Below are 16,765 nucleotides of genomic sequence, written 5' to 3'. Positions count from 1 at the left end.
ATTTTGAGATTTTAATAAGTGAGTCGGTAGCAGCCGTTCATCCGCGACTGAAAACAGAAATTAAGCAATTACGTCATTATTAAGAAGAAGGTTCGACCCGTTGCGACAGGTTAGACCGGATATTTGTTGCTGTCTCGTCGTCAGAGTTTGTCTAGACTGGCAAATGAGCGGCAATTACATTGTTTTAGGCAAGCCTTCGTGGTTGGTCCGAACCGTGCTTAAAGTCCCCTTAAATCCTCCGGACGACATCGTTTTCGTCTCGGAGACCTCGATGAAACCAAAGATAAACGTTCGCGCGCTTAAACGAGCCGTGTCCGCGTTCTCTACTGTAGAAAACCCGCTAATAAATTGCACGCCCGACGAATGTAGAAATCCACACGATTGTAAATACTGCGTACCGCGTGTTAGAAAGATTTAGCGTTCTATAAAATCTGCAGCTAGCCATGCGGCGAAAGTAATAAGTAATAAAATATCTCCGCTTGCGACGTAGGTAATAAACGTATTATTGTTTTATGACAATTTATGACGATAAAATTTCAAATTTAAGTTTTTATCTTTGCTTTATAAATAGTTAATGTGTTTTATGAAAAAACAATTATCAATTTCAAATGTTATTTTTTTTTATACATAATATGTATTTCAGTAATGTGATGAAAGTATCGTTGTATATTAAGTATCTGTTATATAATTTGCTAAATTAAGTTATAGTGATTTTTTTAGTTGGATCATATCCTACTCTTCAGAGCAAATTCCTAGTCGAATTCACAGAGCGATATTCTATTATTCAATGCGGTTTCTTTAAGTGGTTCGTTTTGTGGTTTGTTCTCTTTGAATATTGGTGTTTTGGTGATCGGTCGATGAACAAGCATTTTTCGAGGCAGCTGGTACAATGACAAGACAAAGTAGTTTTAGTGTGAACAAAGACATTCGCTATTTGTGGTCAACAATCTTGAGAATTTGCACACCTGAATGATTTTACAAAAAATGTAGAGAAAGGGAGGGATGATGGACATTATACATTGACCATTGGACGGTATTCGGTCTTTGTAATCCGTGTAACTTCCTTCCGGGCGGTGTGTCGTACAAGCTTCTTTCAGGTCTCAACTTCAAAGAAATGCATTCCAACAGAGCTAATCGTTATATGCACTCTGAACGAACGTTTCAATAGCATTCTTACAGTCGAAATAGTGATAGTAGTAGATGCAAGCAAAAGAAAAAGAAAAAAAAAAGAATGAAGAATTTCTTTCGCGATACCAGTAGAGCATTATTATACCATTTCTCATAGCCTATAATATTTGTGTAATGTATAACATTGCGGGCCGGCGATTAACAGGTACGACAGGTGTAATCTTCATTAAATTCTATTTTGCAAAATAGAAGTTCTGTGGTGTCCGGCTACTTACAAATCAGAAGTATGGCGGCGGCTCCTGGTCCTCGTAATTCGCGGGTATAGCAAGTGTGCATTTTGCTGACCACGAAGTTGCCAGACGAGGAAGCGATCGCTGCAAGCGATTCCTCTCGTTACGAAAACCAACCATTGCGAGCCATGCTTTTACTGTTCTTTACCAATACAAAGAAGTAACTGGTTAACAAATCTTTGTTTCCGACAAATGTTCCACGAAGAACATTTCGTAACGTGTCAGCTCTAAAAGGACAGAGAATGCCACGTGGCAATCCCGAATTCTTCCGTGACATATCTGATTAGCGCTCTAATAATCGGCCTATCTCCGCATATAAATATTAGTATTCTTATGACATTAATTCGATTATGAATCAGGATTATCAAAAGTTTTACAAGATTTATCGAACTATTTATATTTGTTATCGTACTTTCTTGAGAATATTTTACGATACGATAGATTCGGCTAGTTAGACTAGTACATTCGAAATCGATCCTAAAATTCAGGATCGAGACAACACGTTTTTTAATATTTCTATCAATAATCGCATATTTATAAATATTCGATTGACGTAAATAAAAGTGATTTATCTCGAGCAAAGTTTATTTAATACGTGTTTAAGCGAAAATTAATACGGAATGCCTTTCGAATATAAATGTCATCGTGACATAAATCCCAACTACATATAAGGCTGTTTGTGTTTAATAACTCGAGAACAGGTGCGTTCGTCACGATTTCACGCGTAATGAACTTTTTGTGCTGCGCGTAGCGCGACGGGCAATTTCACAATATCAGTAGGTATCAATTAATCTCACGTTTCTTTACTTTTTTGTAAGACAGTAATAAAATATTATATTTTGCGTTCCGTAAGAAGTGGATGGAGGGAATTATCGTCTGCCTTTCGGGTGACAGGACCTTTCGCCCGTAATGAAAATACTGAAATCGGGGTCGCCGTCATCGAGACATCACAAAGTTTCTTAGCGAGCACGACAGGTTGCCAAGAAAGAAAAAACACTTCTACCGAAACCACGCTTGAGGCCGTCGACAACTGGTAGCCGCAAACGGGGCTAACGTCGGCCATTGGTAGATCCGGCTTTAACCAGCGACTGCCGACCGGACCATCTTTCCTACCGTGGACCTACAGCAGCGCGCCGTGCCACTCGAATGTATTTACGTGTTTCGGAATGTTATTATAAGTGGAAACACTCGTGGGACCCTCTTTCCGGCCCCCAGCATCCGCGATCCGACCCCCGTTCCCTCTACACGTTGGATCTATGGACGCGAAACGACAGAGCGGAATTCCCGCCGTTGCGATCTTTGATGCACGTGTTATTCCTCTTTTCTCCTTCTTATTCGTTCGATAATCTCTCTCGGCACCACCGAGAGCGATAAAAATCGCCCATATCGCGCGGAATTCGTTCTGCGGAATTTGACGGCATCGGACGGCCGTTGTTTTGGAAACAGCTTTTTATAAATTGTATATCTTCGTGAGGTTTCGATGCAAGGTCGTATGTCTCTCACGAGATATATCCAAGCTTTAAATAGCACTTTACGACTGTGCTGTTAAATCAAAGAATTAAAAAATTAACTACTTCTTTCATGTCTTGGTAAAAAAATTTAAACTGCGATATAAATGGCATCTGCGAAATGGTATCTGTTTTATACAAAACATTTTCATCGGTTCAATCTTACTGACAATGAGCTATTCGGTATCCAGGGTGAAGAGGGGGGTCCTGTTTTTTCACCTGCTTAAAAATGTTTTTCAAATTTTTTAACTGCAACGTCTGTGTCTTAAGAGCGTGTCTGTCTTAACCATTAATTTATCGTCCAGCCCGGTGGTCGTCGTCTTCCGGCAACGAATGCATCGTTGCGCACAATAATATTTGCAGAGAAAAAATCCTTTGTCCAGTCCGTACTCGCGTCTCGCGTCCCCGGGGCCCGTCGTAATTCGCAGAATTTTTTCGGCAACATGACCGCGGCGCATCCGCCTTGGAGATCCGCCTCTTAACGAGCCGCGTACACCACTCGTTGTGCCCCGGCGCGTCGAAGAAGCGGCTCGCAATTAGCGCTCCGATACAACTCGACACTCGGCACTGTTCGCGATCTTCGCGGGCACGGGGTATGCCGATAAAATTCTCATAATACGATTCGATTCCGCCGGCCGATATACCCGGGCCGTCGACATGGGCGGTCGCCGCGATCAGCAGAAAACTCGCGTTTGTTTGTGTGAGAAGGGAGGAACCGATACGCGCGACCGATAAGCCGATCAAGTCAGTAAATATATCAACCTTCTGCCGTCGGTTCGTTACGCCGATTCGTCGTGCTTTCGCTTTTTTACAGTTTATTATCGTTCGCGAACGATGAGAACGGAAACGCGTGAGATGGAAAAGTAAGCGAATGAACGAGAGATCGAATAAATTCACTGGAAGTCTTGTTTGTGGAATGTGTGCACCTGCTTTGGAATAACAATATTCAGGATGGGGCAGAATTATGTTTCTCCCTCTGACGCGCGGTGACCATGATTGCGTGCACATTCAGAAGTCGAGATTACTCGCGAACGATAAGCTTGTCGCAATCAGATTTCGCCGATGTGGACGTTGAGATGTTGGTAAATCCTTTAACGGTTAAAGTATTCAATAATATGATTATGAGACATCACGCAGTCTTCTCACATTGCAACGTTGAACATTCCCTTTATAATACCGCATGATACTTGATTTATGATAGGATACTCCGAGAAATGTTGTACGCGACTACTACATCTTTAATCATAAATTAATTATATAGTCTTATTTATATAACACGGATGTAATGCTACGAGACTATTTTTTTTTCAAAATGAAAAATTCTTTTATAATCGTTATTTTGAAAAATGTTTATTTGTTGTTTTTTCTTTGTATGCCAATTTAAATTAGAAAGTGAACGTATCGGCAAAGATTATCTCTCCATCTCGATCGAGGGGAATTAAATTCGGAGGAATGCGCGCGACACGATTCAATGCTATCCCCCGTAAAGGCCAAATTTGCTTTTCATCTCGATACACACGCGAGACACGCAATTACGCAGGCCGGCTCAGTCGAGTGGAGTTTCGTAAACGGCTTTCAGCGTCTATCCTCATGTATGTGTGTGGTCCGTACATGCGTGGCTGGGAGCAGTTTAAAAGTTCACGAGCAGGGAACGTTCTCTGGTAGGCGAAAACAACATTCCCTCGAAATGACCATCGTTACATTTAGCGACGATATTAAATTATGATTTTAGACGATGCGTACCGAAATTAGGCCAATTCATGCTTTAATCGATCCGCCACCCAAAACAACCATACCTCGCCTGCTTGCAAAAGTGGATCGTCGAATATTTGGTCATTTAATCACCATGTAAGAGATCCGCCCGTCTCGAATAACCTGATCGAATTAAATGCGCATGGGAGGAGTGGTCGCGTATGACGTAAATGATGAATTTTAGTGGCGAACAAATACACGGTTATTATAAGTGGAATATATGAAGATCCTGAAGTGAGTTTCTCATTAGCCATGATTTAAATAATATTTTATGATGACTTTATTACGCGAGATGTTAAAATGTTTTTATTGAAATTGCGTGAAACTTTGTCATTTTTGCTTTAAGAAAGGTAGAGCAGAAAATTTTTATTTGTTTTCGGTTGCTGCATTTTTGTATATTTGATCGGATCGATCCGAAAAATGTGCGAAGACATCACTTCATGGGTTATTATTGAATATATTTGCATAAAATATTATACTTTCATAAAATGTGATGGTGGTCTACCAAACTCCGTCTCAGTGATTAAAATTTAATAGCACTTAGAGCGAAGACAACACACGCTCAAGCTTGCCGCGTTTTCAGAGAGGTGTGTCCGTGTGTATCGGATTTAGGCTAATTCAAATTTTAATCAACTCGCCACCCAGGCCGTGCTACATGCAGCTTCCAGAACTACAGTCGTAACGATCGCCGTAACGCTTGAGCAGCATACGATTTTATTTGTGCCAATTAACTCGGCCGAGTTAATTGCTTTTGCGTACCGCGCTCATAACAATGTTCCAAATATTCGATAGTAAAGATTTGAGCGTGACATGCAATTGATATTATATTTATTATAAATTTGCTCTATGTCCAGAGAATAAAAGAGAAATTTCGGTTAATCCTTTTTTAATAACTACCATTTTTGGTAGCTTAATCGTGGCGTATCCGGGTTAAAGATTCCTTAACGATGTTTTTTTTTCTATTAAATTGTGTTTTTAGAAGCTCAAGATTTTTGGGAGCATTTCTTGGCCTACGTGATTCTATGTTCGCTGACGTCCGCAGCCACCCACTGACCGTGGGTACAGGACGGTCTTGCGAAAGTTGAAACATGTGTTTCAGGTTGGTTGGCACGTGCTGGTGGTCCGGCTTGACCGTAAACGTCGTGACTTGGTAAAAGCTGGACGCCGACAAAGGGCGCCTTCGGTTGTATTGTGGAGAATTCAAGTCCATGGAAACCAGAGGCATTGTCGGGCCTGTTTCTCGTCCGACTCGCCCGTCTCGGATTTATCCTCGAAAATGGGGGAAAAAACGATGCGGTTATGTGGAGTATATCCATCCTCAAAATAAGGTCTCGTCCGACGTTTGTCAGGCAGTTTTGCCATATTTTCGCGTGCTTCGAAAAATATTTTTAATTCGTGTCCTATAAACATTTGTAAAAAATATTTTTTTGAGACATTACAAATATATTTTTTAATTTTAAAATAGCACACTAGTTATAATATGACGTTATTACATTTATGCTGATTTAATATTTAATCATATTGTGTATATAACGTATGAACGTGATTTCCTACACGTTCGAACAAAAAAAAGCTAATTTCCATGGATACTAATATTCTTCCATGGCGATCAAACTGTTATTTTAGTATGCCAAGGGATTCTCTCACGAGGGGATCGATCTCTCGTGCTTGCCCTCGATCCAGCTTGACGCGACGCGCGCCCAGGAAGCGTGCCCGTCTTGGGAGGTCGCGAGCGCATTTCGGTGGGGATACGCTCGCCCTCCTAAATATGTTATTAGTTCGGTCGTATAACTGCTTCATTTTGAGTGCATGGCCCGAAGGCGATCATCTGCCTGCGCGAGCGGGCGCTCCTCGCTCCAGGAAGGAGAAAAGAGAGCAAGGGTGAGGTGGAGGGTACGCGCAACGCCGAATAGACACGCCGCGTTCGTAAGAGAGAGAGTAGTCCTCGCCCTCCCAGAAGTTCTACCAGGGAGGCCTAGATTGTTTAATCGTCCCCCCCTAATCAATGCCACGCCACCCTGTAATTTCGCCAAATTGCGGGAGAGACCGTCCTGCGAGACATTCGGGTTGTCCAGCGGCGGGAATAGGTAGTAGGGTGAGAGAAGATAGGTCTTAATTTAGGATGTTATAAAGCGACTCGCTGGAGCACGTCTCTGCGTGCAACCGACGTTATTACATCATTTTTGGCAAAAGTGCGGAGGTAACATCATGGTCACGGTTTTGCCTCAGCTCTTGCCAGAGTTCGCGAACCGTGGGAAACGAAGGTTTAAGTATTAAGTATTAAGTATAACACTAGAAAGAAAAAATCCGTATGCCGGCATGAAATCATCAGTAGATTTTGTTGCTTTATTATAGACAGCGATTTTGACGAAAAATTCGTGATATTTATGATGCATGTTTATTTAAATATTTTTTATTTAGATGTCACTAATTCGCGGAATAAATTTCTCAATATATGCAGCACTGTGTGTGTGTGTGTGTTTTGTCAAATTACAATAATAGTTTCGCCACGATCGAAATTTTTTTTTACGTCCCATGTACGTTTTAGTTGGAGAACAAAGGTAATGGAGAACGAGGCTAGGTACTGCTCGACTGCCTCGAAGCAGTGCATCGTTAACCTCTCTGGTAACGGCGTAATGACTCAATTTTTCAAATAAGCAAGTCAGATGCGAGGACGTCGCAACATTAAAAGCAATTATCGCTTATTTAATACTTTGACGATGCAAATTTCCCATGGCGTGGAATGGTCTTTCGTGGTGGGGATCGAAAAGCTGGACTTGTTTGCCTTTCTTCAATAATCATGACCGGCTGATCATGCGATTATTTTCTTACGGCGCGCGTTATAAATAATTACGAGAAAAAGTAATTGCGTTTTTTGCATTTTTGTATGTCGCTTCGCGTTACTTTGATTACAAATACACGTATAAGCTGATAATTTTTTACATCGGCATCCCTCTCTTGCTTTGATCTCTCTTGTAAATGAACGTTGATGAAGAGAAATGGATAACGGACCACGAGGAAAAGCCGTATGCCGTTCTTCGTTATTTCGAGATTGCGCTTTAACGGACGACGATTCCTCTCTATAATGTTGCGTGTGAACCGGGCGTAAGTAATTAGCTCGATCGAGTTAATTGACGCGAATAAAATTATAGAGCAATTGATCCCACGGGCGGATCGTCATGGTAGTGGCTCCTGGAAGCCGAGCGATGCGCTCTGGGTGGCGGACCGATTAAAATTTGAATTGGCCTAATTCAAGATACAGGTGCAGACACACCCCTGCGCTTTAGCCTCGCGAGAGTGGGCATTAAAGCTTGGGTGGCATCGATGGGGAGATCTTGCTCTCGCGTCAGGAATACACTCGCGTCATTCCACCGAAGCAAGAAGCAAACGCTTTGTAATTGCAAATGCGACGGGGTTTACGATTACGATCGTCTACATTTAGTCTAAACTATGCAAACCATGTCACTTAAACTTGCTTTAATACCCTCATATTTATTTATTTATTTTTTAAGGAGAGAAAGATACAAACTTCTTTCATTATCTAGCTAGTTATTATATAAAAAAATATACCGTCAAAATTTTAAATTCTTTTATGAGAATAGAAAAATTATCAAAAGCATTTATGCATCAAGAATTTGATAGTTAAGCGACGATTCCGAGTATTTTGGTGGTTCATGTCGTACGGGATGCCGTGGATGCTCATGTGCAGGGGAGACTGCCCGCATGATTCTTTTTCTACGCGACTTAATCGTTCCGCTAATGACACGCGCGCTGCTCGTTAACGTCCTAATTCGCGGCACAATGTCCAGCTTCCTAGAAAGGCTGTCGTTGAGACCACCCTTGACAGTCGTTTCGCATGAGAATATTAAAAATTCAGCACTGACGATCGAACTGAAATATCAGTTTAATTTTACGCAGCTTATCTTTTTTTTATGCGCGACCAATGTCAACTGGGCGTCGAAGTTCCTTGGGGTGCCATAATCAATAAATAGTCGGTGGCACATAATTATCATAATACACATTCGACGATATCATCATTTGTACCTAAATTCCAATTTAATTCCAAATCACGACAACTTTTAAAAAGCATTTAAACTCGGGGCTCACGGTTTATGTCGTGATATCGAGCTTGCTCAAGACGGGCGATCGAACGGGAAATACGTTGGCCGTAATTAGGATTCGTCTCTCCATTAGCATAATAACTCTGTTACGAGCGTGCTCGCGCTCTTGTCGGCCGAACCTCCGCTCGTCTCTTTCCTCTGCAGTCTCAACGCGCTCTCTGCTCCTCTCGTCTCGAAGAGATCCAGAGCAGTTTCCGAGCGCTGAAGGCGAGGGGAGGTGTCGAATAAATTGAGGTCGCGTGGGGCGGACGTCTGCCAGAATGGAAGACCACACTGGCGCGATTCTTGCTACCCCCGGGCCGTAGGATCTGAGAAACTGCGTGGTTCCTGTCGGAGATTCGGGGGTGAGCTGAGGAGAATCGTAAAGAGCGCGGCGCCGCCTTTGTGCGCGATGCCGTTTCCGCTCGGCTTTTCCAGATTTTTTTCTTCATTTTACTTGCCAAACTAGAAAAGATTGCACGTGTCTTTTTTTTTACAAAACAAACTAATTAAAATTCTTTTTGGATGAATTATAAAAGTTTTAAAATTATCAGTGTCATTTACGATAAAAGAAATGAAACGAAAGTTATTTAGATAAGTATAGCAGAAATTCAACACGTAATGATAGTAATTAGAGAATTAAAATCTTGTTACATATATCGAGAAGCCTCCGGCATTCAGCAAGGGAGAAGACCACACCGATGTGGTGCCTGCTAGGTTTCTGATTTCGTAAAATTGCAAAACCACTGGTATCAAACTGAAAGAATTGTGAAGAGAGCAGCAACGATTTTTAAAAGACTGCAATTGGAATTTTTCCATAATTGATACTTCGATCGTTGAGAAAACGGAGAAAAAACCGGAAGAACCCTAATCCCAGGTACAGCATGTGTTTCGCAGAAAGGCGGGTGGGCGGGCGTACAGCGCAGGTCGAAACAGATTTTTTTCGAAAACTATACCAAACGAACTCTCTCATCTTGTGAAACATAATATCTTTCGGGGATAGCTTTACTTAAGCACGGTCGGTTAGAAATGCACAAGCTGCGACTTGTCACATATTGTCGGGCGTTAAGATATTCGTCTAAGTCTTTCAACTGGAATGCATACGTGCAAGACGAGCTGTAGAAACGTATCTTTGAGGATAACATTGTTTGCGAGATGTACGATGAACATGGCACCTCGCATATTTTACGCGCACCGTTTCCAGTGGAATATACGTTCTTATTGCCTACGTGCCTTAGAAGATATCCAGCGACTCTTTTCTTTTCTTCTCAAGATTTTACACCTCGCGGAATCGCTTCTTTTGTGGAGGAGAATCCCCATTATAGAGAGCATTGTTAAGCAAAACTTATGTTACCTTCAAAACTCCTCTTATCTTACGTTAATTTCTAACGCAATGAAATACTGCGTCACCTCTAAGTGATGTTTCTCTTATTAGCTTTAATTCTTAGTTTTAGAGTGTAAAAATATCGATGTGTATACACTGTGCGTCATAAAGGATTGCTGAAAACGCATATCTGATGTGGAACATTTGTTCTACGTTACCCGTTAGATTTAAGAAAATAAACACCGCATGGTTCAGTCATTTGCGAGATGTTGTTGAGTCGTAGATGTCATCGACCAAGCTGCAATGTGTCAGGAAATAATACTAGCTATAGTAATATCTAAGCTTTAAGCTTTATCTCAATTTTTTCTTTCAGCATAATAAAAAAAAATATTGCTCGCGTTCCTTCATCAATTATTATTATTATTTCGGAACTTATTGGAAAATAGTCGATTATGGCTGTTCAATTTATTACTTGTATAAATTATTTTATATCATTAAGAAATTAAAACGTAAACGTTAGAGCTAAAACTATCCACTGTTTCCCAACATAAAATTCTGAGTGAATATCTTCTCCATATAATAGCTTGAAGAGGATCTTAAATCTTGCCGGCTCTCTCATCCATCGTGTGTGCAAATCATTCGTGGTCCCCTAATATATAATTACCGAGGAAGGGGCACGTGTACCCTGGAGACAGTTTCTGCCTCCGTGGCGGGACAAATTGGTGGTCGAGAGTAAGTCATTAGTTGAGGTAAGATGCGGATTTGGCCGGACCTTGGACAGGATGTTTATCGAAATCGTCACAAAACGTTGGTGGTCCGAAAAATACATTATTATTAGACGTTATTAGACAACATGTCAATCAATTCCGGAGCAATCGATCTCGAGCCCGAGGAGAGGATCTTCTTTACAATACGCGCACGCAGTGCGCGCGCGCGCGTGTGTGGTCGCGACTGCTTTAACGGGCCCCGACTAAAATATGTTATCAACTCGAACACACCAACTGGTCGACGCTCAAAGCCTTTAAATGCTGCGCGCGATATTTGCATTGACAGCCCGCCGCCGGGATGGCTTTTCGACTCTTTTCGACGGCGCGAGCGATTGCCTCGAGGCATAGCCTGTAATTCACTATCACAATGCTTACGATTGCTCCGACACTCTTCTTTTTCTGATACTGCATACTGATGGTTTTCGCGTGTACTCAATGTGCAATCAGGGCCGCGAGATTTCTTTTTTTTTAAATTGACTCTCGTTTTCGTTGGTGCACTGGGCCTCCGCCGCAGATCGCGGCAGAGAAGGCACGCAATAAGAGACGCGCAAGCAAAAGCCGACTATCGTACGACGTTATTCTCTTCTCGATACACCTGCCGTTTACCAGCGCGCGAGCACGCCTCCGCCTGCGCCAGTCGTCATCGTCCTACGAAAAAGGAGCACCGCGAGCCCGGCAAGAGGGGGTCCCGGGAATTTCGATCCGTGGGCCTCGATAAAAGAGCGAGGCACGAACTGTTCGATAGACATCTCCGAGGGGCCCCACGCTTGATATAATAAGGCGTGGGCTCGATCGAATCGAGCGGGACAAGTTCGAGGGCGGGCATTGAGCGTCAATCAGGGAAAGTGATTTGTAAAGGGACGGGCGCGCGCATGTGAAATCGGGCATGCATGCGCGACGCAAAGAGCGCGGTGTTTCTACGGCTTCGATTACGGCGTGTGTGTGTTGCACGGCTTGCTTTAAATTATAAAACCAATTTCCGCCCTGGGAATCGAGGTCGGGAAGGTCGCGGTGCATAATAACGAGACAGCGGGCGGATGCAAGTGCGCACCGGCTTTCTTCTGTCGCTGAGGATGTGTCCCGGCTATTAAAGGACTTCGCATGCAAATAAAGGGTATCCCTTTCTACTATACGAGGATTTTTCATGGCGACAGCGAGATCCGCCGCGTACCTGCTCCCTCGGTAGCACAGGAGGGTTATAATTTCAGGGACGGTAAATTCGACGGGGACATAGGTAATTTAATATAGGAAAGCGGGAGATAATGTTCTTTTATTTTTAAAGTTGATTCTTTTGGAGGATATTACATTGATGTTGATTTCAGAGAGAGATTTCATACTTTTATTAATTTGTATTTAATACATATTTTCTTGTTGCTTTAATATATTGGGATAAGAAATCTTACCGTCTTTCCTGGTTAAAACAAGTTAATTAACATTACTAATATAATGTTTCTTTACATCTGCCGGAAATGAACGCTTCAAGTATTATCTAACGAGCCACTAAATTATAGTACGTTAGTACATAGACGATACCGTCTTGCAACGACTGGCGAGCAATAGTTAAAAATGCATGTTAAAATATTGAAATTGCAAATGCGCAGCCTATGCGTCTTAACGAAGTTCTTGCCGCTAACGACGACAATTAGAATAGCATTCCGTAAACCGGTGGAGTTTATGCCGGCTCGTTAATTACGATTTTTAGCGGGTAGCGCGGTACCGAGAAAGCCGCGGATCGGGAGAACTTTCGGAATGACGCCCTTAATGCCGACGTTCTACGCTTAATTAACGTTGTCACGGAAGAGCTTACTGCGCGCTGCATTCCGCTGTCTGACATCGACACGTTTCTTTGCCACGCTTTTGCGATCCGAACCGACGCCTTTCTCTCGTTTGTAGCGACGAATCCCTGATTGGCGAACACCGGCGCTTCTTTCACGATTTCTTAAGGCCGAAGTTCTCGATTCTCGCGTTCAAATACCGGTGAAAAATGTGTTATTATGCCAGTCGACCATGGAGAAATTTTCTTTTGAAAGGCGTATTTTTTGTAAAATTATTAAAAGTCGATAACGGCTAGCGAATCCCGAGAGGAGAGTGCGCGTGCCAGAGATATAAGATTACAACCATATGTATAACCGTGCACAAAAGTCCGAATGTTAATACTTGTCGGTGCAGGATATAAGATATCAGATAGATCGCGCGACTACGTTGTTCCGAGAAAGGTGTAGGGCGTATTAAATTAACGCGCGTTCAAATTTACACATCCAAACACAAGGTGCGTATCCGAGATTAATGGGGCCGAACCATCGTGATAAAACGAATAGGAGTCGCATTTGAATCGGCAATACGAAAGAAGAACGGTATGCAGGTCCCTCGTGGAGATAAACGTACGGGAGAAGAAATAAACGCGCGGAAGAAAAAGTCCGCGTAAGATGATATCGTGGTAACGTCTTGATTTAACGAGTCGCAGATACAAGATCGCAATCAGAGCACAGAGAGTTTGCACCTGGGGCCGGAGGCATCGATCGGCATCGTTCATTGCTGTGTGTCATGCGCGCGCTCGTCTTTATGGTCACTTTTAACAGCCCTCGGTACTCGCACAGTGATCGTCAACTTTTTCGGAGGATCGTTGGAACGTGAAATCCTGATCCCACGCACCTGTCTCGCCACGCACCGAGCTCTCTCAACGTAGAGTTGCCTGTCAGAAATGGAAGATATTTAATTGACAACACCCGAATATGATTACCATATAGAGAGCAATTGAGAGAGCGCATTTATACTTTACTCTGTCGGATGCTTAAATTAAGACATGCGTGAATCAGATAATTTAATTTTATCTTCTGTTTTCGTGAAAGTTTCAAGTATTTCGAATGTGATTGTGTTGTACTGATTTGCATGAATCTTATACAGTTGACAAACACTGACTTCGAGAATCAGTCGACTGTATCGTCGCTAGCGCCGACGTTTATATAATCATTAAGAGAATGTACGGTAGAGGACAGTTATCAATTATGGTAAATGCACTTGGAAAGACAATAAATCGGTGCGATTTACATATGCGGGCAGCTGTCTGAAGTGAAATACAGAGAGCAATAATACCGCGTCATTTACCACTTACGAAGAATTTTTATAAAATCAAAAAATCTATATAATTATATACCGATCTTCCGCTCTTCGAGAAAATACGATTTAATTACCTGACAATCATGTTTCACACATTCAATACATTTATTTAGCACAGCTTTTCTTTTTTGAACGCGACTTTCTCGATAAATGTTTATTCATTCTAGAAGAAAGACATCGAAAATTAATGAGACTCTAGCGTGTGTGAAATACTTAATCAAAACTATTTGTTCCTTTCTAACGTGGATTGTGGATAACCCTTGTCATTGCCCATAAATAGAACGATAAAGAAATAATTGTCGTCCATCATTCCGTTAGACTAATCAACGTAAGCTCCGTTCTAGCTTTTTCAAAGTGTTAGAGAAGTCTCTCAAGAGCGAAGAAAAAGAGGAACTTACTAATCGCACCAGGCAGGGGCTGAATAGCGCTTCAATTTAAACGTTCGCGGCGCAACGCCCCTTTGCCGTCGCGCCTCGCGCGAAACGAGGAAGAGATTAACTGCGACGTCTCATGCGAGAACTCGCGAGCTGCGTTCGCTGACGTCTCGTATGCTCTGGAAACGAGGCCCCGGTCTACGGGGCTCGGTGCGGCCTCCTCGCGCGGAATGACTCGGTAAGCGCAATGCCGCGCGCGCCCTCGCGAGCGGCAGCTATTAAATGCCGGAGTGCTCATAAATATAAATCATATGAGATTGTCTTGTTGTTCGTCGATGCTCCTGGCGGCCGCAACCCTGGGAAACAGCTGTCCGCCCAGCGGCTGGCCCTCACAATGCCGCCAAATTTGGTCTCGCGAAACGCTGCTCGTGGCGGCCGCAGATCGCTTATTCGAGCTTGAGACGTGTCCTGCAGGTCTGAAAAGGCCTGTCCTCCTCGTCGTCCTCTTCCCTTGTTCGCGAACGGCTCCGGAGACATTTCGGTAAGAGTTTCTTGCCGGGGATTCCAGCGGAGCTCGCCCCGAGAAGATACAGATACCTTGAAAGCGCGGCTGATACTTGGGATTAATGCACGTTATACGCGCTCGAGTGACTCGAATAAAAATTTAATGTTCCGAGAATTTTACTTTACGATCGATACACATTCTTCAGACGCCTGAATCTTCGATGAAACCTCTCTCGAGAGTTTTAAAACTCTCGCAATGAGGTACAGAAAATTTAAGATCATTATATTTGTCCATGTTTGAAACGTCGTGATGAGCTGTTTTCGAAATAATACAAATAATCAGGAAACTGTAATAAGTATTTTGACATCGCAATGTTAGCTGATAGCAAAATTTACGTTGAACACGACTACGAGGATTGCTGTAATATGTATCATATTCCTAACTCAATATACCATAAATATGATGCGCGCAATCGTAAAATTCTAATCAGTCGAGCAATGCCGTAATTCGTCTTGCATGGTAACAGCGTGCCGATATTCGATTTACTTTTGATCGCTATTTGAAGCCGCTGCAAATGTTCCGCGTGCGGGATCAACTCCAATGAATGGAATATCGATGAAAGCCCGACTGAACCAATGAAATTTTTTATTACGTAATCTCATTTTATCATTTACCGTGTCAAATACGCTACCAAGTGTAATCTCTCGCAGATCTGTCCCGACGTATCGGAAGTCGAAGTCAGATATAAGTAAGCGATCAAGCCATCATCAGCAACGCCGTCGCCTCTCGATAGTCTCCTACCGGTCTAATCGTCGAATCGCATATAAAGGTCCGCGATAATCGACTCGCCCGACATCGACGGATTTATCGCGACGATTTTGACAACGGCCGTTCCTATCTGCCGTCAGTGATCGCGCGGCGCGAAGTCGCGCGACGTAACATATTGGCCGCTCGCGTACGTGTCAGATTGTCGCGTATAAATATTCATGGCGCGTCGCCGCGATAAAAATCGCGGCCTTCTCTCGCGCGCAGGTACAAAAGATTTTTTTTTGTTCGTTCGATAATTTCGAGTTGCCTATACTTGATCGCCGGAGCCTCGCGCGAGATCCTTCTCCCGAAGCCGCTTAATTACTTCTCGAAGGAGTCGATTGACTCTTATTCCACCGGTAGATCGCCATCGGTTGGCATAGCGCGGTCCAATCAATGGATTGGACACGCCGGGCTACTATTAATGAGCAAACAGATGGAACGACGGTAGATAGCCGTGTTTTAATTAACTTTTTACCGGCGCACACACATCGGCGCCCCCGATCGTGGAATTAATATCAAACATAAGAGAGTTCATTTTCCTACGCCGTCTCTTTTGATACTCAAATTACGATTGTCGGTCGCGACTGCGTATACGCATGACATTTAAACGCACCTGCGTAACCGAGATATTCATGAAGAGATGCATCACGAATGTCCGCTCGACAGATTCGTTTCGTTGAGTGGTTTTATGAGATGTATAAATATCAGAATACCGGTATCACTTGTTACGGAAATTCAATTAAAAATTGAAACTGCAGTCGTCGGAAATTTACAAATAAGTATCGCATTGAAATATTTCGATTATTATGAAATAATTCTAAAGAGGTACTATAACATAAGATAATTGTAAAGAAGCACTATATATTTTTATTTTTGTACTTATTTTACGCGTCATTATTTTATTTGGCCGGAAGAATCCTTCTTGCGAATCTTCGGGCACATTCTTAGCATTCTAAATACTCGCAGCAATTACGCCGGGTCTATCAACTGCCGTAAAACTGTCTCGTGGTATTTCAATGCCAATTTTTCGGTGGCTCGAGTCCTCGCTGAGGATAATCACTGGGTTGCGCACAGTAGGCAACCGCTCCTC

At 42.8% G+C, this 16,765-nt stretch overlaps 1 protein-coding gene and 1 long non-coding RNA gene across 3 annotated transcripts in view; one reads left to right on the top strand and one right to left on the bottom strand.

Annotated features, from left to right (window-relative positions):
- The window catches only part of LOC139768930 (uncharacterized), a 165,123-nt gene that overhangs the window by 61,308 nt on the left and 87,050 nt on the right, over positions 1–16,765 (top strand). The window lies entirely within an intron of this gene.
- Positions 12,195–14,469, bottom strand: LOC139767951 (uncharacterized). Its single transcript, XR_011717253.1, has 2 exons — positions 14,385–14,469; positions 12,195–13,561 (listed from the first exon to the last, which is right to left on the bottom strand). It is a non-coding gene; the product is annotated as an uncharacterized lncRNA (long non-coding RNA).

The sequence above is a fragment of the Temnothorax nylanderi genome, unplaced genomic scaffold (assembly GCF_030848795.1).
Source record: "Temnothorax nylanderi isolate EJ_2023f unplaced genomic scaffold, tnyl_v1.0 TNYL_tig0002_pilon, whole genome shotgun sequence".
Classification (NCBI taxonomy): Eukaryota; Metazoa; Arthropoda; class Insecta; order Hymenoptera; family Formicidae; genus Temnothorax; species Temnothorax nylanderi.
This window is presented reverse-complemented; position numbering and strand designations above follow the sequence as displayed.